Source organism: Uloborus diversus, chromosome 1, assembly GCF_026930045.1.
Source record: "Uloborus diversus isolate 005 chromosome 1, Udiv.v.3.1, whole genome shotgun sequence".
NCBI lineage: Eukaryota > Metazoa > Arthropoda > Arachnida > Araneae > Uloboridae > Uloborus > Uloborus diversus.
Genome location: NC_072731.1, coordinates 51,960,454 through 51,984,837, shown reverse-complemented (window position 1 = coordinate 51,984,837; position 24,384 = coordinate 51,960,454). Strand labels below are relative to the sequence as shown.

Below are 24,384 nucleotides of genomic sequence, written 5' to 3'. Positions count from 1 at the left end.
GGGGGGGTCTGTAGCATTGGTGGGTTATGTCATACCTCTTGGGGGTTGACAGTCCTGATTTAATGCATCTTAGATTTGCATGAAATAATACTTCTACTTGAAATAAAGGGGGGTGGGTTGAAGATTTATTTTATTTGGCAAGGGGGGGGGTGCTGTAGCTTTGAGAGGAGGTGCACCATCGCTCTTAGAAGATGGACACTCTTGATTTTTAACTTTAACTTAGCATAAAATAATGTTTCCATATGAAATATATGGAAGGAGGTTCGGGGGTACTGCTTCGTTTTACGGGGATGGGGGGGGGGGGGCTCTGTAGCATTGGTGGGTTATATCATACCTCTTGGGGGTCAAACACCTTTAATTTCATGCTTTGAAATTTAGTATGACATAATGGTCTTACTTTAAGTTTACTCTAAAAATTCTGGAAAAATACCCAAAACAGCAATTTTTAGATGCCCCCCATTCAAAAACCCGACACACAATGGGGTGGGACTTTTTACCTGTTCTTATTGAGAGGGTAATAAACAATTTGCATCAGGTTTAGCTTTTTTTTTTTTGGATGTTTGGGTCCGACCCCTATTTTTACTGTACTAAAACATATAAATGATAATCACAAAACTTTAATATAATGTTAGAAAAAATATTTTTTCTGAGGAATTTCTTTTGTAATTTAAACTTTCCGTTACAAAAAATTGAGGCTTGCCCAAGGCAGTCGTAGCCGAGTGGTCAAGGTGATGGATTTGAATTCCATTGGGAATTTTCCGCGTAGGTTCGAATCCTGAGGACTACGAGTAAAATGCGTTGCATCTTTTACTGCAAAAATGAATGTGGTTGATAAAGACATTAAATGAATTTGATTAAATAAATTGCGGAAGTAACTATCTGAAATGTTAAGCAGTCTTTGAAATTATTTGTAGAAAATATACCGTAAACATTATGTGGCTTGGCAATTTTTTTCAATTTTTGCGCAATATGTAAATAAAAACCCCTTCATTTTAAAAATTTTGTATTCTTTAATTTCTAAAGCAAAATCTTATTCATTATAAAATTACAGAACAGTAGTTTGTTTTTAATTTTTTCGGAGGGCAAGCAAGAGCTGTGACCGAGTGGTTAAGGCGGTTTTCTCGAAATCCATTGGGTCATTCGCGGGCAGGTTCCAATCCTGTCAAGTGTAAATTCCTGGAAAGAATTCCTCCTTTTCGGGAAGTGGAGCTTTTGACAGCGCAGGAGTTTTTAACGCACGAAATTTGGAAAATAAAACTTGCTTTCTTTCTTATAGAATATCATTTTTCGCTGTCCTTTGGATATAAATTTTTAAAACCTTATTGATTCTTAATGTGAAACAAAAATCTTTATCTGCCGTACAGAAATGAGATTCGGAGAATTTATTATTATAAATTAGGGAAAAGATACAAAAAAAAAATTAAGTTTTATTCCTCGTGATCAAGTGAAGTAAAACAATGCATTGTGTTTCCTTTAGAAGTTTTTTAAATTGTTCACGGTACAATCGCGGGATATTTATTTTGTTTTCAAGACAAAAGAAATTTAAAATATATTCCACACTGAATAAACTCTGTAAAATGCCTTTCAGTTAACAGAAATTTAAGGGCGATGTGACTAGCATCGAGCAGTCGTGGCCGAGTGGTTAAGGCGATGGACTAGAAATCCATTGGGATCTTCCCGCGTAGGTTCGAATCCTACCGACTGCGAGTTCTGTTTTGTGTTTCAGAACTAACTGGAACGGATGAATTTTTAGATTTCCGGATTTAACGTACATCAGTCACACTATTGAAGTCCAAGACGAAAGTAAATTTTTTAATAATGTTCGTTTCTGTTTCATGTTTCGTTTCGACAACAATTGGATTTTTCTTCATACTAATAAAAAATCAATACAGAATAGAGGAATATTGAAAGAGAACAAGGTCTAGGGATTTTAAGTCAGAATCTCCCTAACAAACAATTTTTTTTCCTACAAAAAAAGTGTGTTCACGGCATGGAAGATTGAAATGGTGAAAACCTTTGAAATACTATTATCTAATGCAATTAGCCCGGTAGATTTTATATGCTGAAAATGGACAATTTCGCATCTGTATGTCTTCTTTATTCATATGTGTCTGATTTTTCTGGTTCACCTTTATTTTTTATTTATAAACTACAGAAAACATGTAAATAATTATCACAAGACTTTTGTATGATATTAGAAAAAAATATTTCTGTGGGGAATTTTTTTGTAATTTAAAGTTTCTGTTACAAAAAATTGAGCCTTGCTCGAGGCAGTCGTGGCCGAGTGGTTAAGGCGATGGACTTGAAATCCATTGGGAATTTCCCGCGTAGGTTCGAATCCTGCCGACTGCGAGTAGAATGCGCCGAATCTTTTATTGCGAAAATGAATGTGGTTGATATAGACGATAAATGAGTTTGATTAAGTGATTGAGGGGCTAACTATCTGAAATGTTAAGCAGTCTTTGGAATTTTTGAAATTATTTGTAGAAAATATACCATAAACATTATCTGGCTTGGCAGTTTTTTCCAACTTCTGCGCAATATGTAAATTGAAACCCCTTCATTTCATACAATTTTGTATTATTCAATTTCTAAAGTAAAAACTTGTTATCGAATTACAGAACAGTAGTTTGGTTTAAATTTTTTCCTTGGACGAGCAGCAGTTGTGGCCGAGTGGTTAAGGCGATGGACTCGAAATCCATTGGGACATTCCCGCGCAGGTTCGAATCCTGTCAACTGCGAGTTCCTGGAAGCAATTCCTCCTTTCCGGGAACTAGAACTTTTGACAGCGCACGAGTTTTTAACGCACAAAATTTTGAAATAAATAAAATTTGCTTTCTTTCCCATAGAGTATCGTTTTTCGCTGTCCTTTGGATATAAATTTTTAAAACCTTCTTGATTCTTAACGTGAAAAAAAATCTTTATCTGCCGTACATAAATGAGATTCGAAGAATTTATTATTATAAATTAGGGAAAAGACACAAAAAATAATTAAGTTTTATTCCTTGTGATCAAGTCAAGTAAAACAATCATTGTGTTTCCTTTAGAAGTTTTTTAAATTGTTCACGGTACAATCGCGGGATATTTATTTTGTTTTCAAGACAAAAGAAATTTAAAATATATTCCACACTGAATAAACACTGTAAAATGCCTTTCAGTTAACAGAAATTTAAGGGCGATGTGCCTAGCATCGAGCAGTCGTGGCCGAGTGGTTAAGGCGATGGACTAGAAATCCATTGGGATCTTCCCGCGTAGGTTCGAATCCTACCGACTGCGAGGTTCTGTTTTGTGTTTCAGAACTAACTGGAACGGATGAATTTTTAGATTTCCGGATTTAACGTACATCAGTCACACTATTGAAGTCCAAGACGAAAGTAAATTTTTTAATAATGTTCGTTTCTGTTTCATGTTTCGTTTCGACAACAATTGGATTTTTCTTCATACTAATAAAAAATCAATACAGAATAGAGGAATATTGAAAGAGAACAAGGTCTAGGGATTTTAAGTCAGAATCTCCCTAACAAACAATTTTTTTTCCTACAAAAAAAGTGTGTTCACCGGCATGGAAGATTGAAATGGTGAAAACCTTTGAAATACTATTATCTAATGCAATTAGCCCGGTAGATTTTATATGCTGAAAATGGACAATTTCGCATCTGTATGTATTCTTTATTCATATGTGTCTGATTTTTCTGGTTCACCTTTATTTTTTATTTATAAACTACAGAAAACATGTAAATAATTATCACAAGACTTTTGTATGATATTAGAAAAAAATATTTCTGTGGGGAATTTTTTTGTAATTTAAAGTTTCTGTTACAAAAAATTGAGCCTTGCTCGAGGCAGTCGTGGCCGAGTGGTTAAGGCGATGGACTTGAAATCCATTGGGAATTTCCCGCGTAGGTTCGAATCCTGCCGACTGCGAGTAGAATGCGTTGAATCTTTTATTGCGAAAATGAATGTGGTTGATATAGACGATAAATGAGTTTGATTAAGTGATTGAGGGGCTAACTATCTGAAATGTTAAGCAGTCTTTGGAATTTTTGAAATTATTTGTAGAAAATATACCATAAACATTATCTGGCTTGGCAGTTTTTTCCAACTTCTGCGCAATATGTAAATTGAAACCCCTTCATTTCATACAATTTTGTATTATTCAATTTCTAAAGTAAAAACTTGTTATCGAATTACAGAACAGTAGTTTGGTTTAAATTTTTTCCTTGGACGAGCAGCAGTTGTGGCCGAGTGGTTAAGGCGATGGACTCGAAATCCATTGGGACATTCCCGCGCAGGTTCGAATCCTGTCAACTGCGAGTTCCTGGAAGCAATTCCTCCTTTCCGGGAACTAGAACTTTTGACAGCGCTAGAGTTTTTAACGCACAAAATTTTGAAATAAATAAAATTTGCTTTCTTTCCCATAGAGTATCGTTTTTCGCTGTCCTTTGGATATAAATTTTTAAAACCTTCTTGATTCTTAACGTGAAAAAAAATCTTTATCTGCCGTACATAAATGAGATTCGAAGAATTTATTATTATAAATTAGGGAAAAGACACAAAAAATAATTAAGTTTTATTCCTTGTGATCAAGTCAAGTAAAACAATCATTGTGTTTCCTTTAGAAGTTTTTTAAATTGTTCACGGTACAATCGCGGGATATTTATTTTGTTTTCAAGACAAAAGAAATTTAAAATATATTCCACACTGAATAAACACTGTAAAATGCCTTTCAGTTAACAGAAATTTAAGGGCGATGTGCCTAGCATCGAGCAGTCGTGGCCGAGTGGTTAAGGCGATGGACTAGAAATCCATTGGGATCTTCCCGCGTAGGTTCGAATCCTACCGACTGCGAGGTTCTGTTTTGTGTTTCAGAACTAACTGGAACGGATGAATTTTTAGATTTCCGGATTTAACGTACATCAGTCACACTATTGAAGTCCAAGACGAAAGTAAATTTTTTAATAATGTTCGTTTCTGTTTCATGTTTCGTTTCGACAACAATTGGATTTTTCTTCATACTAATAAAAAATCAATACAGAATAGAGGAATATTGAAAGAGAACAAGGTCTAGGGATTTTAAGTCAGAATCTCCCTAACAAACAATTTTTTTTCCTACAAAAAAAGTGTGTTCACCGGCATGGAAGATTGAAATGGTGAAAACCTTTGAAATACTATTATCTAATGCAATTAGCCCGGTAGATTTTATATGCTGAAAATGGACAATTTCGCATCTGTATGTATTCTTTATTCATATGTGTCTGATTTTTCTGGTTCACCTTTATTTTTTATTTATAAACTACAGAAAACATGTAAATAATTATCACAAGACTTTTGTATGATATTAGAAAAAAATATTTCTGTGGGGAATTTTTTTGTAATTTAAAGTTTCTGTTACAAAAAATTGAGCCTTGCTCGAGGCAGTCGTGGCCGAGTGGTTAAGGCGATGGACTTGAAATCCATTGGGAATTTCCCGCGTAGGTTCGAATCCTGCCGACTGCGAGTAGAATGCGTTGAATCTTTTATTGCGAAAATGAATGTGGTTGATATAGACGATAAATGAGTTTGATTAAGTGATTGAGGGGCTAACTATCTGAAATGTTAAGCAGTCTTTGGAATTTTTGAAATTATTTGTAGAAAATATACCATAAACATTATCTGGCTTGGCAGTTTTTTCCAACTTCTGCGCAATATGTAAATTGAAACCCCTTCATTTCATACAATTTTGTATTATTCAATTTCTAAAGTAAAAACTTGTTATCGAATTACAGAACAGTAGTTTGGTTTAAATTTTTTCCTTGGACGAGCAGCAGTTGTGGCCGAGTGGTTAAGGCGATGGACTCGAAATCCATTGGGACATTCCCGCGCAGGTTCGAATCCTGTCAACTGCGAGTTCCTGGAAGCAATTCCTCCTTTCCGGGAAGTAGAACTTTTGACAGCGCACGAGTTTTTAACGCACAAAATTTTGAAATAAATAAAATTTGCTTTCTTTCCCATAGAGTATCGTTTTTCGCTGTCCTTTGGATATAAATTTTTAAAACCTTCTTGATTCTTAACGTGAAAAAAAATCTTTATCTGCCGTACATAAATGAGATTCGAAGAATTTATTATTATAAATTAGGGAAAAGACACAAAAAATAATTAAGTTTTATTCCTTGTGATCAAGTCAAGTAAAACAATCATTGTGTTTCCTTTAGAAGTTTTTTAAATTGTTCACGGTACAATCGCGGGATATTTATTTTGTTTTCAAGACAAAAGAAATTTAAAATATATTCCACACTGAATAAACACTGTAAAATGCCTTTCAGTTAACAGAAATTTAAGGGCGATGTGCCTAGCATCGAGCAGTCGTGGCCGAGTGGTTAAGGCGATGGACTAGAAATCCATTGGGATCTTCCCGCGTAGGTTCGAATCCTACCGACTGCGAGGTTCTGTTTTGTGTTTCAGAACTAACTGGAACGGATGAATTTTTAGATTTCCGGATTTAACGTACATCAGTCACACTATTGAAGTCCAAGACGAAAGTAAATTTTTTAATAATGTTCGTTTCTGTTTCATGTTTCGTTTCGACAACAATTGGATTTTTCTTCATACTAATAAAAAATCAATACAGAATAGAGGAATATTGAAAGAGAACAAGGTCTAGGGATTTTAAGTCAGAATCTCCCTAACAAACAATTTTTTTTCCTACAAAAAAAGTGTGTTCACCGGCATGGAAGATTGAAATGGTGAAAACCTTTGAAATACTATTATCTAATGCAATTAGCCCGGTAGATTTTATATGCTGAAAATGGACAATTTCGCATCTGTATGTATTCTTTATTCATATGTGTCTGATTTTTCTGGTTCACCTTTATTTTTTATTTATAAACTACAGAAAACATGTAAATAATTATCACAAGACTTTTGTATGATATTAGAAAAAAATATTTCTGCGGGGAATTTTTTTGTAATTTAAAGTTTCTGTTACAAAAAATTGAGCCTTGCTCGAGGCAGTCGTGGCCGAGTGGTTAAGGCGATGGACTTGAAATCCATTGGGAATTTCCCGCGTAGGTTCGAATCCTGCCGACTGCGAGTAGAATGCGTTGAATCTTTTATTGCGAAAATGAATGTGGTTGATATAGACGATAAATGAGTTTGATTAAGTGATTGAGGGGCTAACTATCTGAAATGTTAAGCAGTCTTTGGAATTTTTGAAATTATTTGTAGAAAATATACCATAAACATTATCTGGCTTGGCAGTTTTTTCCAACTTCTGCGCAATATGTAAATTGAAACCCCTTCATTTCATACAATTTTGTATTATTCAATTTCTAAAGTAAAAACTTGTTATCGAATTACAGAACAGTAGTTTGGTTTAAATTTTTTCCTTGGACGAGCAGCAGTTGTGGCCGAGTGGTTAAGGCGATGGACTCGAAATCCATTGGGACATTCCCGCGCAGGTTCGAATCCTGTCAACTGCGAGTTCCTGGAAGCAATTCCTCCTTTCCGGGAACTAGAACTTTTGACAGCGCACGAGTTTTTAACGCACAAAATTTTGAAATAAATAAAATTTGCTTTCTTTCCCATAGAGTATCGTTTTTCGCTGTCCTTTGGATATAAATTTTTAAAACCTTCTTGATTCTTAACGTGAAAAAAAATCTTTATCTGCCGTACATAAATGAGATTCGAAGAATTTATTATTATAAATTAGGGAAAAGACACAAAAAATAATTAAGTTTTATTCCTTGTGATCAAGTCAAGTAAAACAATCATTGTGTTTCCTTTAGAAGTTTTTTAAATTGTTCACGGTACAATCGCGGGATATTTATTTTGTTTTCAAGACAAAAGAAATTTAAAATATATTCCACACTGAATAAACACTGTAAAATGCCTTTCAGTTAACAGAAATTTAAGGGCGATGTGCCTAGCATCGAGCAGTCGTGGCCGAGTGGTTAAGGCGATGGACTAGAAATCCATTGGGATCTTCCCGCGTAGGTTCGAATCCTACCGACTGCGAGGTTCTGTTTTGTGTTTCAGAACTAACTGGAACGGATGAATTTTTAGATTTCCGGATTTAACGTACATCAGTCACACTATTGAAGTCCAAGACGAAAGTAAATTTTTTAATAATGTTCGTTTCTGTTTCATGTTTCGTTTCGACAACAATTGGATTTTTCTTCATACTAATAAAAAATCAATACAGAATAGAGGAATATTGAAAGAGAACAAGGTCTAGGGATTTTAAGTCAGAATCTCCCTAACAAACAATTTTTTTTCCTACAAAAAAAGTGTGTTCACCGGCATGGAAGATTGAAATGGTGAAAACCTTTGAAATACTATTATCTAATGCAATTAGCCCGGTAGATTTTATATGCTGAAAATGGACAATTTCGCATCTGTATGTATTCTTTATTCATATGTGTCTGATTTTTCTGGTTCACCTTTATTTTTTATTTATAAACTACAGAAAACATGTAAATAATTATCACAAGACTTTTGTATGATATTAGAAAAAAATATTTCTGCGGGGAATTTTTTTGTAATTTAAAGTTTCTGTTACAAAAAATTGAGCCTTGCTCGAGGCAGTCGTGGCCGAGTGGTTAAGGCGATGGACTTGAAATCCATTGGGAATTTCCCGCGTAGGTTCGAATCCTGCCGACTGCGAGTAGAATGCGTTGAATCTTTTATTGCGAAAATGAATGTGGTTGATATAGACGATAAATGAGTTTGATTAAGTGATTGAGGGGCTAACTATCTGAAATGTTAAGCAGTCTTTGGAATTTTTGAAATTATTTGTAGAAAATATACCATAAACATTATTTGGCTTGGCAGTTTTTTCCAACTTCTGCGCAATATGTAAATTGAAACCCCTTCACTTCATACAATTTTGTATTATTCAATTTCTAAAGTAAAAACTTGTTATCGAATTACAGAACAGTAGTTTGGTTTAAATTTTTTCCTTGGACGAGCAGCAGTTGTGGCCGAGTGGTTAAGGCGATGGACTCGAAATCCATTGGGACATTCCCGCGCAGGTTCGAATCCTGTCAACTGCGAGTTCCTGGAAGCAATTCCTCCTTTCCGGGAACTAGAACTTTTGACAGCGCACGAGTTTTTAACGCACAAAATTTTGAAATAAATAAAATTTGCTTTCTTTCCCATAGAGTATCGTTTTTCGCTGTCCTTTGGATATAAATTTTTAAAACCTTCTTGATTCTTAACGTGAAAAAAAATCTTTATCTGCCGTACATAAATGAGATTCGAAGAATTTATTATTATAAATTAGGGAAAAGACACAAAAAATAATTAAGTTTTATTCCTTGTGATCAAGTCAAGTAAAACAATCATTGTGTTTCCTTTAGAAGTTTTTTAAATTGTTCACGGTACAATCGCGGGATATTTATTTTGTTTTCAAGACAAAAGAAATTTAAAATATATTCCACACTGAATAAACACTGTAAAATGCCTTTCAGTTAACAGAAATTTAAGGGCGATGTGCCTAGCATCGAGCAGTCGTGGCCGAGTGGTTAAGGCGATGGACTAGAAATCCATTGGGATCTTCCCGCGTAGGTTCGAATCCTACCGACTGCGAGGTTCTGTTTTGTGTTTCAGAACTAACTGGAACGGATGAATTTTTAGATTTCCGGATTTAACGTACATCAGTCACACTATTGAAGTCCAAGACGAAAGTAAATTTTTTAATAATGTTCGTTTCTGTTTCATGTTTCGTTTCGACAACAATTGGATTTTTCTTCATACTAATAAAAAATCAATACAGAATAGAGGAATATTGAAAGAGAACAAGGTCTAGGGATTTTAAGTCAGAATCTCCCTAACAAACAATTTTTTTTCCTACAAAAAAAGTGTGTTCACCGGCATGGAAGATTGAAATGGTGAAAACCTTTGAAATACTATTATCTAATGCAATTAGCCCGGTAGATTTTATATGCTGAAAATGGACAATTTCGCATCTGTATGTCTTCTTTATTCATATGTGTCTGATTTTTCTGGTTCACCTTTATTTTTTATTTATAAACTACAGAAAACATGTAAATAATTATCACAAGACTTTTGTATGATATTAGAAAAAAATATTTCTGCGGGGAATTTTTTTGTAATTTAAAGTTTCTGTTACAAAAAATTGAGCCTTGCTCGAGGCAGTCGTGGCCGAGTGGTTAAGGCGATGGACTTGAAATCCATTGGGAATTTCCCGCGTAGGTTCGAATCCTGCCGACTGCGAGTAGAATGCGTTGAATCTTTTATTGCGAAAATGAATGTGGTTGATATAGACGATAAATGAGTTTGATTAAGTGATTGAGGGGCTAACTATCTGAAATGTTAAGCAGTCTTTGGAATTTTTGAAATTATTTGTAGAAAATATACCATAAACATTATCTGGCTTGGCAGTTTTTTCCAACTTCTGCGCAATATGTAAATTGAAACCCCTTCATTTCATACAATTTTGTATTATTCAATTTCTAAAGTAAAAACTTGTTATCGAATTACAGAACAGTAGTTTGGTTTAAATTTTTTCCTTGGACGAGCAGCAGTTGTGGCCGAGTGGTTAAGGCGATGGACTCGAAATCCATTGGGACATTCCCGCGCAGGTTCGAATCCTGTCAACTGCGAGTTCCTGGAAGCAATTCCTCCTTTCCGGGAACTAGAACTTTTGACAGCGCACGAGTTTTTAACGCACAAAATTTTGAAATAAATAAAATTTGCTTTCTTTCCCATAGAGTATCGTTTTTCGCTGTCCTTTGGATATAAATTTTTAAAACCTTCTTGATTCTTAACGTGAAAAAAAATCTTTATCTGCCGTACATAAATGAGATTCGAAGAATTTATTATTATAAATTAGGGAAAAGACACAAAAAATAATTAAGTTTTATTCCTTGTGATCAAGTCAAGTAAAACAATCATTGTGTTTCCTTTAGAAGTTTTTTAAATTGTTCACGGTACAATCGCGGGATATTTATTTTGTTTTCAAGACAAAAGAAATTTAAAATATATTCCACACTGAATAAACACTGTAAAATGCCTTTCAGTTAACAGAAATTTAAGGGCGATGTGCCTAGCATCGAGCAGTCGTGGCCGAGTGGTTAAGGCGATGGACTAGAAATCCATTGGGATCTTCCCGCGTAGGTTCGAATCCTACCGACTGCGAGGTTCTGTTTTGTGTTTCAGAACTAACTGGAACGGATGAATTTTTAGATTTCCGGATTTAACGTACATCAGTCACACTATTGAAGTCCAAGACGAAAGTAAATTTTTTAATAATGTTCGTTTCTGTTTCATGTTTCGTTTCGACAACAATTGGATTTTTCTTCATACTAATAAAAAATCAATACAGAATAGAGGAATATTGAAAGAGAACAAGGTCTAGGGATTTTAAGTCAGAATCTCCCTAACAAACAATTTTTTTTCCTACAAAAAAAGTGTGTTCACCGGCATGGAAGATTGAAATGGTGAAAACCTTTGAAATACTATTATCTAATGCAATTAGCCCGGTAGATTTTATATGCTGAAAATGGACAATTTCGCATCTGTATGTATTCTTTATTCATATGTGTCTGATTTTTCTGGTTCACCTTTATTTTTTATTTATAAACTACAGAAAACATGTAAATAATTATCACAAGACTTTTGTATGATATTAGAAAAAAATATTTCTGCGGGGAATTTTTTTGTAATTTAAAGTTTCTGTTACAAAAAATTGAGCCTTGCTCGAGGCAGTCGTGGCCGAGTGGTTAAGGCGATGGACTTGAAATCCATTGGGAATTTCCCGCGTAGGTTCGAATCCTGCCGACTGCGAGTAGAATGCGTTGAATCTTTTATTGCGAAAATGAATGTGGTTGATATAGACGATAAATGAGTTTGATTAAGTGATTGAGGGGCTAACTATCTGAAATGTTAAGCAGTCTTTGGAATTTTTGAAATTATTTGTAGAAAATATACCATAAACATTATTTGGCTTGGCAGTTTTTTCCAACTTCTGCGCAATATGTAAATTGAAACCCCTTCACTTCATACAATTTTGTATTATTCAATTTCTAAAGTAAAAACTTGTTATCGAATTACAGAACAGTAGTTTGGTTTAAATTTTTTCCTTGGACGAGCAGCAGTTGTGGCCGAGTGGTTAAGGCGATGGACTCGAAATCCATTGGGACATTCCCGCGCAGGTTCGAATCCTGTCAACTGCGAGTTCCTGGAAGCAATTCCTCCTTTCCGGGAACTAGAACTTTTGACAGCGCACGAGTTTTTAACGCACAAAATTTTGAAATAAATAAAATTTGCTTTCTTTCCCATAGAGTATCGTTTTTCGCTGTCCTTTGGATATAAATTTTTAAAACCTTCTTGATTCTTAACGTGAAAAAAAATCTTTATCTGCCGTACATAAATGAGATTCGAAGAATTTATTATTATAAATTAGGGAAAAGACACAAAAAATAATTAAGTTTTATTCCTTGTGATCAAGTCAAGTAAAACAATCATTGTGTTTCCTTTAGAAGTTTTTTAAATTGTTCACGGTACAATCGCGGGATATTTATTTTGTTTTCAAGACAAAAGAAATTTAAAATATATTCCACACTGAATAAACACTGTAAAATGCCTTTCAGTTAACAGAAATTTAAGGGCGATGTGCCTAGCATCGAGCAGTCGTGGCCGAGTGGTTAAGGCGATGGACTAGAAATCCATTGGGATCTTCCCGCGTAGGTTCGAATCCTACCGACTGCGAGGTTCTGTTTTGTGTTTCAGAACTAACTGGAACGGATGAATTTTTAGATTTCCGGATTTAACGTACATCAGTCACACTATTGAAGTCCAAGACGAAAGTAAATTTTTTAATAATGTTCGTTTCTGTTTCATGTTTCGTTTCGACAACAATTGGATTTTTCTTCATACTAATAAAAAATCAATACAGAATAGAGGAATATTGAAAGAGAACAAGGTCTAGGGATTTTAAGTCAGAATCTCCCTAACAAACAATTTTTTTTCCTACAAAAAAAGTGTGTTCACCGGCATGGAAGATTGAAATGGTGAAAACCTTTGAAATACTATTATCTAATGCAATTAGCCCGGTAGATTTTATATGCTGAAAATGGACAATTTCGCATCTGTATGTATTCTTTATTCATATGTGTCTGATTTTTCTGGTTCACCTTTATTTTTTATTTATAAACTACAGAAAACATGTAAATAATTATCACAAGACTTTTGTATGATATTAGAAAAAAATATTTCTGCGGGGAATTTTTTTGTAATTTAAAGTTTCTGTTACAAAAAATTGAGCCTTGCTCGAGGCAGTCGTGGCCGAGTGGTTAAGGCGATGGACTTGAAATCCATTGGGAATTTCCCGCGTAGGTTCGAATCCTGCCGACTGCGAGTAGAATGCGTTGAATCTTTTATTGCGAAAATGAATGTGGTTGATATAGACGATAAATGAGTTTGATTAAGTGATTGAGGGGCTAACTATCTGAAATGTTAAGCAGTCTTTGGAATTTTTGAAATTATTTGTAGAAAATATACCATAAACATTATTTGGCTTGGCAGTTTTTTCCAACTTCTGCGCAATATGTAAATTGAAACCCCTTCACTTCATACAATTTTGTATTATTCAATTTCTAAAGTAAAAACTTGTTATCGAATTACAGAACAGTAGTTTGGTTTAAATTTTTTCCTTGGACGAACAGCAGTTGTGGCCGAGTGGTTAAGGCGATGGACTCGAAATCCATTGGGACATTCCCGCGCAGGTTCGAATCCTGTCAACTGCGAGTTCCTGGAAGCAATTCCTCCTTTCCGGGAACTAGAACTTTTGACAGCGCACGAGTTTTTAACGCACAAAATTTTGAAATAAATAATATTTGCTTTCTTCCCCATAGAGTATCGTTTTTCGCTGTCCTTTGGATATAAATTTTTAAAACCTTCTTGATTCTTAACGTGAAAAAAAAACTTTATCTGCCGTACATAAATGAGATTCGAAGAATTTATTATTATAAATTAGGGAAAAGACACAAAAAATAATTAAGTTTTATTCCTTGTGATCAAGTCAAGTAAAACAATCATTGTGTTTCCTTTAGAAGTTTTTTAAATTGTTCACGGTACAATCGCGGGATATTTATTTTGTTTTCAAGACAAAAGAAATTTAAAATATATTCCACACTGAATAAACACTGTAAAATGCCTTTCAGTTAACAGAAATTTAAGGGCGATGTGCCTAGCATCGAGCAGTCGTGGCCGAGTGGTTAAGGCGATGGACTAGAAATCCATTGGGATCTTCCCGCGTAGGTTCGAATCCTACCGACTGCGAGGTTCTGTTTTGTGTTTCAGAACTAACTGGAACGGATGAATTTTTAGATTTCCGGATTTAACGTACATCAGTCACACTATTGAAGTCCAAGACGAAAGTAAATTTTTTAATAATGTTCGTTTCTGTTTCATGTTTCGTTTCGACAACAATTGGATTTTTCTTCATACTAATAAAAAATCAATACAGAATAGAGGAATATTGAAAGAGAACAAGGTCTAGGGATTTTAAGTCAGAATCTCCCTAACAAACAATTTTTTTTCCTACAAAAAAAGTGTGTTCACCGGCATGGAAGATTGAAATGGTGAAAACCTTTGAAATACTATTATCTAATGCAATTAGCCCGGTAGATTTTATATGCTGAAAATGGACAATTTCGCATCTGTATGTCTTCTTTATTCATATGTGTCTGATTTTTCTGGTTCACCTTTATTTTTTATTTATAAACTACAGAAAACATGTAAATAATTATCACAAGACTTTTGTATGATATTAGAAAAAAATATTTCTGCGGGGAATTTTTTTGTAATTTAAAGTTTCTGTTACAAAAAATTGAGCCTTGCTCGAGGCAGTCGTGGCCGAGTGGTTAAGGCGATGGACTTGAAATCCATTGGGAATTTCCCGCGTAGGTTCGAATCCTGCCGACTGCGAGTAGAATGCGTTGAATCTTTTATTGCGAAAATGAATGTGGTTGATATAGACGATAAATGAGTTTGATTAAGTGATTGAGGGGCTAACTATCTGAAATGTTAAGCAGTCTTTGGAATTTTTGAAATTATTTGTAGAAAATATACCATAAACATTATCTGGCTTGGCAGTTTTTTCCAACTTCTGCGCAATATGTAAATTGAAACCCCTTCATTTCATACAATTTTGTATTATTCAATTTCTAAAGTAAAAACTTGTTATCGAATTACAGAACAGTAGTTTGGTTTAAATTTTTTCCTTGGACGAGCAGCAGTTGTGGCCGAGTGGTTAAGGCGATGGACTCGAAATCCATTGGGACATTCCCGCGCAGGTTCGAATCCTGTCAACTGCGAGTTCCTGGAAGCAATTCCTCCTTTCCGGGAACTAGAACTTTTGACAGCGCACGAGTTTTTAACGCACAAAATTTTGAAATAAATAATATTTGCTTTCTTCCCCATAGAGTATCGTTTTTCGCTGTCCTTTGGATATAAATTTTTAAAACCTTCTTGATTCTTAACGTGAAAAAAAAACTTTATCTGCCGTACATAAATGAGATTCGAAGAATTTATTATTATAAATTAGGGAAAAGACACAAAAAATAATTAAGTTTTATTCCTTGTGATCAAGTCAAGTAAAACAATCATTGTGTTTCCTTTAGAAGTTTTTTAAATTGTTCACGGTACAATCGCGGGATATTTATTTTGTTTTCAAGACAAAAGAAATTTAAAATATATTCCACACTGAATAAACACTGTAAAATGCCTTTCAGTTAACAGAAATTTAAGGGCGATGTGCCTAGCATCGAGCAGTCGTGGCCGAGTGGTTAAGGCGATGGACTAGAAATCCATTGGGATCTTCCCGCGTAGGTTCGAATCCTACCGACTGCGAGGTTCTGTTTTGTGTTTCAGAACTAACTGGAACGGATGAATTTTTAGATTTCCGGATTTAACGTACATCAGTCACACTATTGAAGTCCAAGACGAAAGTAAATTTTTTAATAATGTTCGTTTCTGTTTCATGTTTCGTTTCGACAACAATTGGATTTTTCTTCATACTAATAAAAAATCAATACAGAATAGAGGAATATTGAAAGAGAACAAGGTCTAGGGATTTTAAGTCAGAATCTCCCTAACAAACAATTTTTTTTCCTACAAAAAAAGTGTGTTCACCGGCATGGAAGATTGAAATGGTGAAAACCTTTGAAATACTATTATCTAATGCAATTAGCCCGGTAGATTTTATATGCTGAAAATGGACAATTTCGCATCTGTATGTATTCTTTATTCATATGTGTCTGATTTTTCTGGTTCACCTTTATTTTTTATTTATAAACTACAGAAAACATGTAAATAATTATCACAAGACTTTTGTATGATATTAGAAAAAAATATTTCTGCGGGGAATTTTTTTGTAATTTAAAGTTTCTGTTACAAAAAATTGAGCCTTGCTCGAGGCAGTCGTGGCCGAGTGGTTAAGGCGATGGACTTGAAATCCATTGGGAATTTCCCGCGTAGGTTCGAATCCTGCCGACTGCGAGTAGAATGCGTTGAATCTTTCATTGCGAAAATGAATGTGGTTGATATAGACGATAAATGAGTTTGATTAAGTGATTGAGGGGCTAACTATCTGAAATGTTAAGCAGTCTTTGGAATTTTTGAAATTATTTGTAGAAAATATATCATAAACATTATTTGGCTTGGCAGTTTTTTCCAACTTCTGCGCAATATGTAAATTGAAACCCCTTCACTTCATACCATTTTGTATTATTCAATTTCTAAAGTAAAAACTTGTTATCGAATTACAGAACAGTAGTTTGGTTTAAATTTTTTCCTTGGACGAACAGCAGTTGTGGCCGAGTGGTTAAGGCGATGGACTCGAAATCCATTGGGACATTCCCGCGCAGGTTCGAATCCTGTCAACTGCGAGTTCCTGGAAGCAATTCCTCCTTTCCGGGAACTAGAACTTTTGACAGCGCACGAGTTTTTAACGCACAAAATTTTGAAATAAATAATATTTGCTTTCTTCCCCATAGAGTATCGTTTTTCGCTGTCCTTTGGATATAAATTTTTAAAACCTTCTTGATTCTTAACTTGAAAAAAAAACTTTATCTGCCGTACATAAATGAGATTCGAAGAATTTATTATTATAAATTAGGGAAAAGACACAAAAAATAATTAAGTTTTATTCCTTGTGATCAAGTCAAGTAAAACAATCATTGTGTTTCCTTTAGAAGTTTTTTAAATTGTTCACGGTACAATCGCGGGATATTTATTTTGTTTTCAAGACAAAAGAAATATAAAATATATTCCACACTGAATAAACACTGTAAAATGCCTTTCAGTTAAGAGAAATTTAAGGGCGATGTGCCTAGCACCGAGCAGTCGTGGCCGAGTGGTTAAGGCGATGGACTAGAAATCCATTGGGATCTTCCCGCGTAGGTTCGAGTCCTTCCGACTGCGAGGTTCTGTTTTGTGTTTCAGAACTAACTGGAACGGATGAATTTTTAGATTTCCGGATTTAACGTACATCAGTCACACTATTGAAGTCCAAGACGAAAGTAAATTTTTTAATAATGTTCCTTTCTGTTTCATGTTTCGTTTCGACAACAATTGGATTTTTCTTCATACTAATAAAAAATCAATACAGAATAGAGGAATATTGAAAGAGAACAAGGTCTAGGGATTTTAAGTCAGAATCTCCCTAACAAACAATTTTTTTTCCTACAAAAAAAGTGTGTTCACCGGCATGGAAGATTGAAATGGTGAAAACCTTTGAAATACTATTATCTAATGCAATTAGCCCGGTATATTTTATATGCTTAAAATGGACAATTTCGCATCTGTATGTATTCTTTATTCATATGTGTCTGATTTTTCTGGTTCACCTTTATTTTTTATTTATAAACTACAGAAAACATGTAAATAATTATCACAAGAATTTGTATGATATTAAAAAAAAATATTTCTGCGGGGAATTTTTTTGTAATTTAAAGTTTCTGTTACAAAAAATTGAGCCTTGCTCGAGGCAGTCGTGGCCGAGTGGTTAAGGCGATGGACTTGAAATCCATTGGGTATTTCCCGCGTAGGTTCGAATCCTGCCGACTGTGAGTAGAATGCGCCGAATCTTTTATTGCGAAAATGAATGTGGTTGATATAGACGATAAATGAGTTTGATTAAGTGATTGAGGGGCTAACTATCTGAAATGTTAAGCAGTCTTTGGAATTTTTGAAATTATTTGTAGAAAATATACCATAAACATTATCTGGCTTGGCAGTTTTTTCCAACTTCTGCGCAATATGTAAATTGAAACCCCTTCACTTCATACCATTTTGTATTATTCAATTTCTAAAGTAAAAACTTGTTATCGAATTACAGAACAGTAGTTTGGTTTAAATTTTTTCCTTTTACGATCTGCAGTTGTGGCCAAGTAGTTAAGGCGGTGGACTCGAAATCCATTGGGACATTCCCGCGCAGGTTCGAATCCTGTCAGTAGTATATGTATGCTGACTACTGAAACAGGAAATTTCCAATTACCTCGTATTGGCTCCAATTCATTTCCGGTATGGATGACCTCAGTTGACTTGATGCATCCAAGAACCGTGATTTTATTATATGCATGGTTTGTTGAGCGTTGAAGATATTGTCTCTTCATCTCGTTCTGTTTAAGTTTTACGGTTCAGTTCAGTTTTCGAGCATTTAGCGTTCATCAGATATAGGGATAGGGGGGATAAAGTAAAGAAAAGCGGACACAATAATGCAAATTAAGTTTTAACATTTAACTGTGATATTGGAAAATCATTGAAGCAATAAAGAAATGGATGTGGTTTAACGACTCTCGCATATGATAATTTTACTCAAAAAGGCTGATTAGGTTGGGTAGTGATGACGAAGGACAGGAAAACGTCTACAAAAATAGATGTATAAAAGGGTTTTAGTGAGATTACTGCAAAGAAAATTTCCATCATAAGTAGGATTTTTTTTTCTAATTAATATGTGTGAAAGAGTTGGTATATGATAGAAAGTAATGCTTTAGCTATGGTTAAAGATTATAAATGCTTCTAAAATGTTTCCATTATCGGCTTAGTCATTTTCTTTTTTGGAGGGGGGTAGGATTTAAATAATAATAGATTAGAGAAGAGTTGCTTGTTGAATTTCAAAAATGGTTAAGAGGATGTAAATAATGAAAAATAATTATAATGTAAGTGGATTGAGGTTAATGTATTCTTTTGAAGGTCTTGGTGAATTGTATAAAAACCCGTGGAACGCGTATTTCGATAGCTACAACCTCCCTCTCTCCTCGGCACCAAACAGCCAAGTTCTTAAGTTATGATGAACTCCAATACTCGTTCGTAAAGTTTTTAAATAATTTTATGTTTTTTCTTCTAAGTGGGAGATTTTTTTAAAACTTGTATTTATTTCTATGACATTTAAAAGCATAGATATTTTCTTTTAGTAAAACGATCCATCGACCGACTACAGGATGAAGAAGATTGGGAACCCAGTCAACGGTTTGAAGCGAGTACATCATCATCACGTGAGTCTAAGTGTTTTATTTCTGTATGTAAATAGGAGATTTTTTTTTTCATAACAAAAATCTATTCTAATTTTTTTTTTTTTAAAAGCATACGCCCATGTATTTCCCGTGCTAAAAAAAAGGAAACGAAATCAAGAATCAATTGATTATGAAGATGAGGGATATCAGCAAATTGAAGAAAAACGTAAACCGAGTGCTGAAGTAGGAGATAGGATTGTTGTAGGTAATACAAAATTTAGAATTTTTGTTTTTCAAACTATTAAACAGTTAATGATTTTAAAATATGTTTTTCGGTTTTTTTTTTTTTTGTAAATTTGTTATTTTTTTTTATTTAAAAGCTCACACCGAAACAAAAGGATCGGACGCACGAAAGGATGTGGAAATTATTGAAGTGAAAAAACCTAATTTTGATTTTGACCTGAGCAATGAACTGGAAGAAAGAGATGCAAAGCTGAAACCTTTCAGCATTAACCTCGGTAACAAAACTTCTGTCGAATTGAAGGAATACAGAAATGTGTTTTACTTTGGATTTTCTCGACACAATGATCTTGGTGGAGTGAAAAATAGATTTAATATTGAGTTAAATCAATTAAATATTGTCCTGAAAGCATTAGAGATGGTTAAGGGATACGCAAGAGAAAACGGGATACGAGTTTAAAACGAATTGAATATTCTTGGGGGGAGGGAATTTTTAAAAAATGAGTTAAAGTAACTTAAAATGGAAAGGAGGGGGGAAATAGAAAATGTTTTTGCATTCTTCAAATTAATGTTTTTGTTTGTCGCAGCTATGGACTTTTGCATTTAGTAATAACAATGGTGGAATTTATTTTACAAGATAGAGCATTTCGCGGGTATGTACGCTCATTTCGTTCTCAAATTCATGAGCTTGATATATATCGTGTGTATGAAATAAGTAAAACAAAAATTTTTGATTTATTAAATGTTTCTAATATTTTGAGATTACGATTTTTTATTTGCTTTAATATTATATTTAGCAAAATAGTGGAAAACAAAGAAGTGACGAATAACTTTTATTTTTGTAGTAGCATAAAAAGGATTATTTTCACAGGACAAATAAATACCGCTATTGATGAATGCTTTATTACTATAATAGAAAAAATTGAAAATTTTTTAAGAAATGGGTCTGGATGGGTTATTAAACAAGTTGAATACATTGATGTCCACATCGGTAGATATAACCCCCCAAGGGGTGGTTGCTCAAATATAAATTTACCTCCAAAGTTAAGAAATAAAAAGTGTTTAATTAATATTAAATGTAGTGATAACAAATGCTTTTTATATGCCGTATTAGCTAAACTGTACCCTCAAGACATAAACCCTCAAAGAATTTCCCACTATAAAAAGTATTTAAAGACTTTAAAACTAAAAGGTATTTCTTTCCCTATTCAAATAAATGACATTCCGAAGTTTGAATTATTAAATAATATAGGAATCAACGTACTTACTATTGAGGATGATGATAAAAAATTGGAAATATTTCCACTAAAAATAAATAAAGATTCAAAATTTAAAAGAAATGTAGATTTACTGTTTTATAAAAATCATTTTTTTTTGATTAAAAATTTCAACGCATTAATGAGAGGTAAGGATCGTAAAAATTTTTATTGTAAATCATGCATGATAGGTTTTTATCGAAAGGAAACATTTAATTTACACAAAAATTTGTGTTTGAATATTAAAAATGCTCAAAAAATTTCTATGCCTACTGATTTGAACTTAAAATTTTCTGATGTATCAAAAATGTTGTATCACCCGTTCTGTATTTTTGCTGACTTTGAATGTATTACTGAAAAAATATCCGGTGCGTTACCGAGCAGTGAAGAGAGTTTTACTGCTCACATAGAGAGTCATAAGCCTATAAGTTATGCTTTGTTAGCTACCAATTCACAAGATGAAGTAATATTTCATGAATATTATTGTGGTTTAAATTGTATTGAACAATTTATTGCAACATTAAAATACATCACAAATATTCTTCTAAAGAAATTACATTTTAACAGACCTATGATTGATGATGGAACTAAAATTCTAAATTGGGAAAAATGTCATTTATGTGATAAAAAGTTTAAACCCGGTGAGATACGTGTGAGAAATCACGACCATCATAGTAGAAGAAATGTGAATAATATTCTTGGAATTGCTCACGTAAGTTGTAATTTGAATTATCGAATACAAAATTTTATTCCTGTAGTAATTCATAATTCTAGGAACTATGATACGCATTTAATTTTGAAATATTTGCCTAAAGATCTTATAAGAGATATTACGATTATCCCCATGAATATGGAGAAAATTACAGTTCTAACGTTAGACAATATTAAATTCATCGATAGTTATTTGTTTATGAATGCCTCATTGGATGCTTTAACAGAAAATTTAAAACAATCTGGTCATGAGTTTAAAATTTTTAATGATTTTTTTAAAAAGCATGCTCATAGGGAACTTTTGAAACGAAAAGGCGTTTTTCCATATTCTTATTTTGATCGTGTTGAAAAATTGAATGATACTTGTCTACCACCCATGAAGGCTTTTTTTAACACACTAACTGGGGAGGAAATTGATGCGGAAGACTATTTACATGCACAAAATGTATTTAATAAATTTAACTGCAAAAATTTCAGTGATTATCTTGAGATCTATCAAAATAACGATGTCGTTCTTTTGTGTGAAAATTTTTTTAAATTTAGAAAAATGTCAATGGAGTCATACAATCTCGACCCCCTGAGATTTATCAGCAGTGCGGACTTGACGTGGCATGCTGGGTTAAAATTAAGTAAAGTCGAGATAAAATTGTTAGGCAACGTTAATGATTACATTTGGTTTGAAAATCAGATGCGAGGAGGGGTTAATATTTTATCTAAGCGATATGCAATTGCTAACAACCCATACATCCCAGAGACGTATAATGCAGATAAACCTCACAGCTATATAGTTGCATTAGATGTGAACAATTTATATGGATATGTAATGAGTCAGCCGATGCCAGTAGGTGAATTTTATTGGTTAACACAAACAGAAGTTGAAAATTTTGATATAACAGAAAAATCTTTTGATGATGAAATTGGGTTTTTTATTGAATGTTCGCTGACATACCCCCATAATGTTCATGAAATCCATGATTGTTTACCTATGGCTCCTAGTCATATAGATATCACATTTGACATGTTGTCTCCCTACGCAAAAGAATTATGCGAAAAATTTAATTTAAAACATATATTTCCAACAAGAAAACTAACTCCTAATTTTTTTGATAAAAATAATTATGTAGTTCATTATATGAATTTAAAATTTTATTTGGAACATGGTATTGTATTAAAAAAAATTCATAGAATTTTATCATTCAGACAGATGAAGTGGTTAGAAAGATACGTAAATTTTAATAATGAGAAACGTCAACAGGCTAAATCGGATTGCGAAAAATTATTTTTTAAAACAATGAACAACGCATTTTACGGGAAAACTTGTCAAAATGTACGAAAGCGAATCAATGTGAAGGCATCAGTAACAGAAGCTACTTGTCGAGCTAACATGGCTAGCCCACTTCTGGATTATTTTGAAATAGTTAATGATAATTTAGTCTTATTTAAAATGCGGAAAAAAACTCTCCGTTTGGACAAGCCTTTGTTTATTGGCTTCTGTGTTTTGGAATTGGCAAAATTACGAGTTTACCATCTTTTTTTTGATTACTTTAAGAAATTTTATGGGCAAAAATGTCGTCTCCTTTATTCGGATACAGATTCCCTTTTTTTACATTTATCCACAAGTGATTATTACCGTGATATGCTTGATCCATATTTTTCAAAAATTTTAGATTGTTCAAATTTTAGCAAGGATCATTTTTTGTTTAATGAAACAAATAAGGGGAAACTAGGCTGTTTGAAAAATGAAATTTGTTCTCCCATACAAGAATTCGTCGGATTGAAATCAAAAATGTATGCCTTTAAATACGAGGATACGTCAAAAAAACGAGCTAAAGGTATAAAAACATGCTGTTTAAAAAAAACTATTCATTTTGAAGATTATAAAAGAGTTTTATTTGAGCAAAATTTCGACAGATTATCTCAAAATTCTCTTATTTCTAAAAAACACGAACTTTTTACAATCATACAAAATAAAGTAGGTTTATCAGCATTTTATGATAAAAAATTCGTATTAGATAATGGCATCGATTTAAGATCATATGGTCACTTTAAAAATTCTAAGTAAAGAAACAAAATAATCGAGGTCTCTTTTATAGATCAAGTGAAAGACACCAATTCGAAATACAACCACACCAGAAAAATAAATATAAATCGAAAACATTTTTCTCCTGACTTATTGAAAACTATAAAAAGAGATCCATATATGACGACAAAAGAAATGATTGACATATGTTTCGGTGGTTGGACAGCAGAAAATTAATTGAATGATGTAAAATGTATGTATTTTAATGTGTATTTTATTTTTAATGTATCTGTGTTTGTATGTATTTTATCTGAAACATTTTTTTTTAAAAATATTACTGTAGAATGTAAAATAAAAAAGGCGGGGCCCCCCTACAAGGGCCTGCAGTGGTTTTTGAGAGATTTTTTTCTATTTTTAAAAATGAAAAACCTCTTTGAAACCACCGTAGGCCAGAATCATATACACGCAAGAAGATGCAACCAAGCATGAATACAGATGAAAAGAACACGACCTGAAAGTTGTGGTGCGTGAGCAGAATATTTAAGATCGGTTGATTCAAGAGAGAGAGAGAGACGGTTGAGTGCAATCAAGTGAGTTTTTACTTTTTATTTTCTTTGAAAGTTATCCAAGAGAGAAGAAGGGAAAAGCATTTCGGCAGTGGGGGGACGAAGTGGAACTCGGTTAAATGTACACTTCTGAG

General features: G+C 33.4%; 1 protein-coding gene and 33 non-coding genes across 34 annotated transcripts in view; all 34 read left to right on the top strand.

The window, feature by feature from the left end:
- LOC129229599 (retinol dehydrogenase 12-like) overlaps positions 1-24,384 on the top strand; it is a 504,643-nt gene that overhangs the window by 68,957 nt on the left and 411,302 nt on the right. The gene's annotated exons all lie outside the window — the stretch shown is intronic.
- Trnas-uga (transfer RNA serine (anticodon UGA)) lies at positions 706-787 on the top strand. The gene has a single exon. It is a non-coding gene; the product is annotated as a tRNA-Ser (tRNA).
- Trnas-aga (transfer RNA serine (anticodon AGA)) lies at positions 1,625-1,706 on the top strand. Its single transcript has one exon. It is a non-coding gene; the product is annotated as a tRNA-Ser (tRNA).
- Trnas-uga (transfer RNA serine (anticodon UGA)) lies at positions 2,271-2,352 on the top strand. Its single transcript has one exon. It is a non-coding gene; the product is annotated as a tRNA-Ser (tRNA).
- Positions 2,660-2,741, top strand: Trnas-cga (transfer RNA serine (anticodon CGA)). The gene has a single exon. It is a non-coding gene; the product is annotated as a tRNA-Ser (tRNA).
- Trnas-aga (transfer RNA serine (anticodon AGA)) lies at positions 3,195-3,276 on the top strand. The gene has a single exon. It is a non-coding gene; the product is annotated as a tRNA-Ser (tRNA).
- On the top strand, positions 3,843-3,924 carry Trnas-uga (transfer RNA serine (anticodon UGA)). Its single transcript has one exon. It is a non-coding gene; the product is annotated as a tRNA-Ser (tRNA).
- On the top strand, positions 4,232-4,313 carry Trnas-cga (transfer RNA serine (anticodon CGA)). The gene has a single exon. It is a non-coding gene; the product is annotated as a tRNA-Ser (tRNA).
- On the top strand, positions 4,767-4,848 carry Trnas-aga (transfer RNA serine (anticodon AGA)). Its single transcript has one exon. It is a non-coding gene; the product is annotated as a tRNA-Ser (tRNA).
- Trnas-uga (transfer RNA serine (anticodon UGA)) lies at positions 5,415-5,496 on the top strand. Its single transcript has one exon. It is a non-coding gene; the product is annotated as a tRNA-Ser (tRNA).
- On the top strand, positions 5,804-5,885 carry Trnas-cga (transfer RNA serine (anticodon CGA)). Its single transcript has one exon. It is a non-coding gene; the product is annotated as a tRNA-Ser (tRNA).
- Trnas-aga (transfer RNA serine (anticodon AGA)) lies at positions 6,339-6,420 on the top strand. The gene has a single exon. It is a non-coding gene; the product is annotated as a tRNA-Ser (tRNA).
- Positions 6,987-7,068, top strand: Trnas-uga (transfer RNA serine (anticodon UGA)). Its single transcript has one exon. It is a non-coding gene; the product is annotated as a tRNA-Ser (tRNA).
- On the top strand, positions 7,376-7,457 carry Trnas-cga (transfer RNA serine (anticodon CGA)). Its single transcript has one exon. It is a non-coding gene; the product is annotated as a tRNA-Ser (tRNA).
- Trnas-aga (transfer RNA serine (anticodon AGA)) lies at positions 7,911-7,992 on the top strand. Its single transcript has one exon. It is a non-coding gene; the product is annotated as a tRNA-Ser (tRNA).
- Trnas-uga (transfer RNA serine (anticodon UGA)) lies at positions 8,559-8,640 on the top strand. The gene has a single exon. It is a non-coding gene; the product is annotated as a tRNA-Ser (tRNA).
- Trnas-cga (transfer RNA serine (anticodon CGA)) lies at positions 8,948-9,029 on the top strand. The gene has a single exon. It is a non-coding gene; the product is annotated as a tRNA-Ser (tRNA).
- Positions 9,483-9,564, top strand: Trnas-aga (transfer RNA serine (anticodon AGA)). Its single transcript has one exon. It is a non-coding gene; the product is annotated as a tRNA-Ser (tRNA).
- Trnas-uga (transfer RNA serine (anticodon UGA)) lies at positions 10,131-10,212 on the top strand. Its single transcript has one exon. It is a non-coding gene; the product is annotated as a tRNA-Ser (tRNA).
- On the top strand, positions 10,520-10,601 carry Trnas-cga (transfer RNA serine (anticodon CGA)). Its single transcript has one exon. It is a non-coding gene; the product is annotated as a tRNA-Ser (tRNA).
- Positions 11,055-11,136, top strand: Trnas-aga (transfer RNA serine (anticodon AGA)). The gene has a single exon. It is a non-coding gene; the product is annotated as a tRNA-Ser (tRNA).
- Positions 11,703-11,784, top strand: Trnas-uga (transfer RNA serine (anticodon UGA)). Its single transcript has one exon. It is a non-coding gene; the product is annotated as a tRNA-Ser (tRNA).
- On the top strand, positions 12,092-12,173 carry Trnas-cga (transfer RNA serine (anticodon CGA)). The gene has a single exon. It is a non-coding gene; the product is annotated as a tRNA-Ser (tRNA).
- Positions 12,627-12,708, top strand: Trnas-aga (transfer RNA serine (anticodon AGA)). The gene has a single exon. It is a non-coding gene; the product is annotated as a tRNA-Ser (tRNA).
- Positions 13,275-13,356, top strand: Trnas-uga (transfer RNA serine (anticodon UGA)). The gene has a single exon. It is a non-coding gene; the product is annotated as a tRNA-Ser (tRNA).
- Trnas-cga (transfer RNA serine (anticodon CGA)) lies at positions 13,664-13,745 on the top strand. The gene has a single exon. It is a non-coding gene; the product is annotated as a tRNA-Ser (tRNA).
- On the top strand, positions 14,199-14,280 carry Trnas-aga (transfer RNA serine (anticodon AGA)). The gene has a single exon. It is a non-coding gene; the product is annotated as a tRNA-Ser (tRNA).
- Positions 14,847-14,928, top strand: Trnas-uga (transfer RNA serine (anticodon UGA)). Its single transcript has one exon. It is a non-coding gene; the product is annotated as a tRNA-Ser (tRNA).
- Positions 15,236-15,317, top strand: Trnas-cga (transfer RNA serine (anticodon CGA)). Its single transcript has one exon. It is a non-coding gene; the product is annotated as a tRNA-Ser (tRNA).
- Positions 15,771-15,852, top strand: Trnas-aga (transfer RNA serine (anticodon AGA)). The gene has a single exon. It is a non-coding gene; the product is annotated as a tRNA-Ser (tRNA).
- Trnas-uga (transfer RNA serine (anticodon UGA)) lies at positions 16,419-16,500 on the top strand. The gene has a single exon. It is a non-coding gene; the product is annotated as a tRNA-Ser (tRNA).
- Positions 16,808-16,889, top strand: Trnas-cga (transfer RNA serine (anticodon CGA)). The gene has a single exon. It is a non-coding gene; the product is annotated as a tRNA-Ser (tRNA).
- Positions 17,343-17,424, top strand: Trnas-aga (transfer RNA serine (anticodon AGA)). Its single transcript has one exon. It is a non-coding gene; the product is annotated as a tRNA-Ser (tRNA).
- On the top strand, positions 17,990-18,071 carry Trnas-uga (transfer RNA serine (anticodon UGA)). Its single transcript has one exon. It is a non-coding gene; the product is annotated as a tRNA-Ser (tRNA).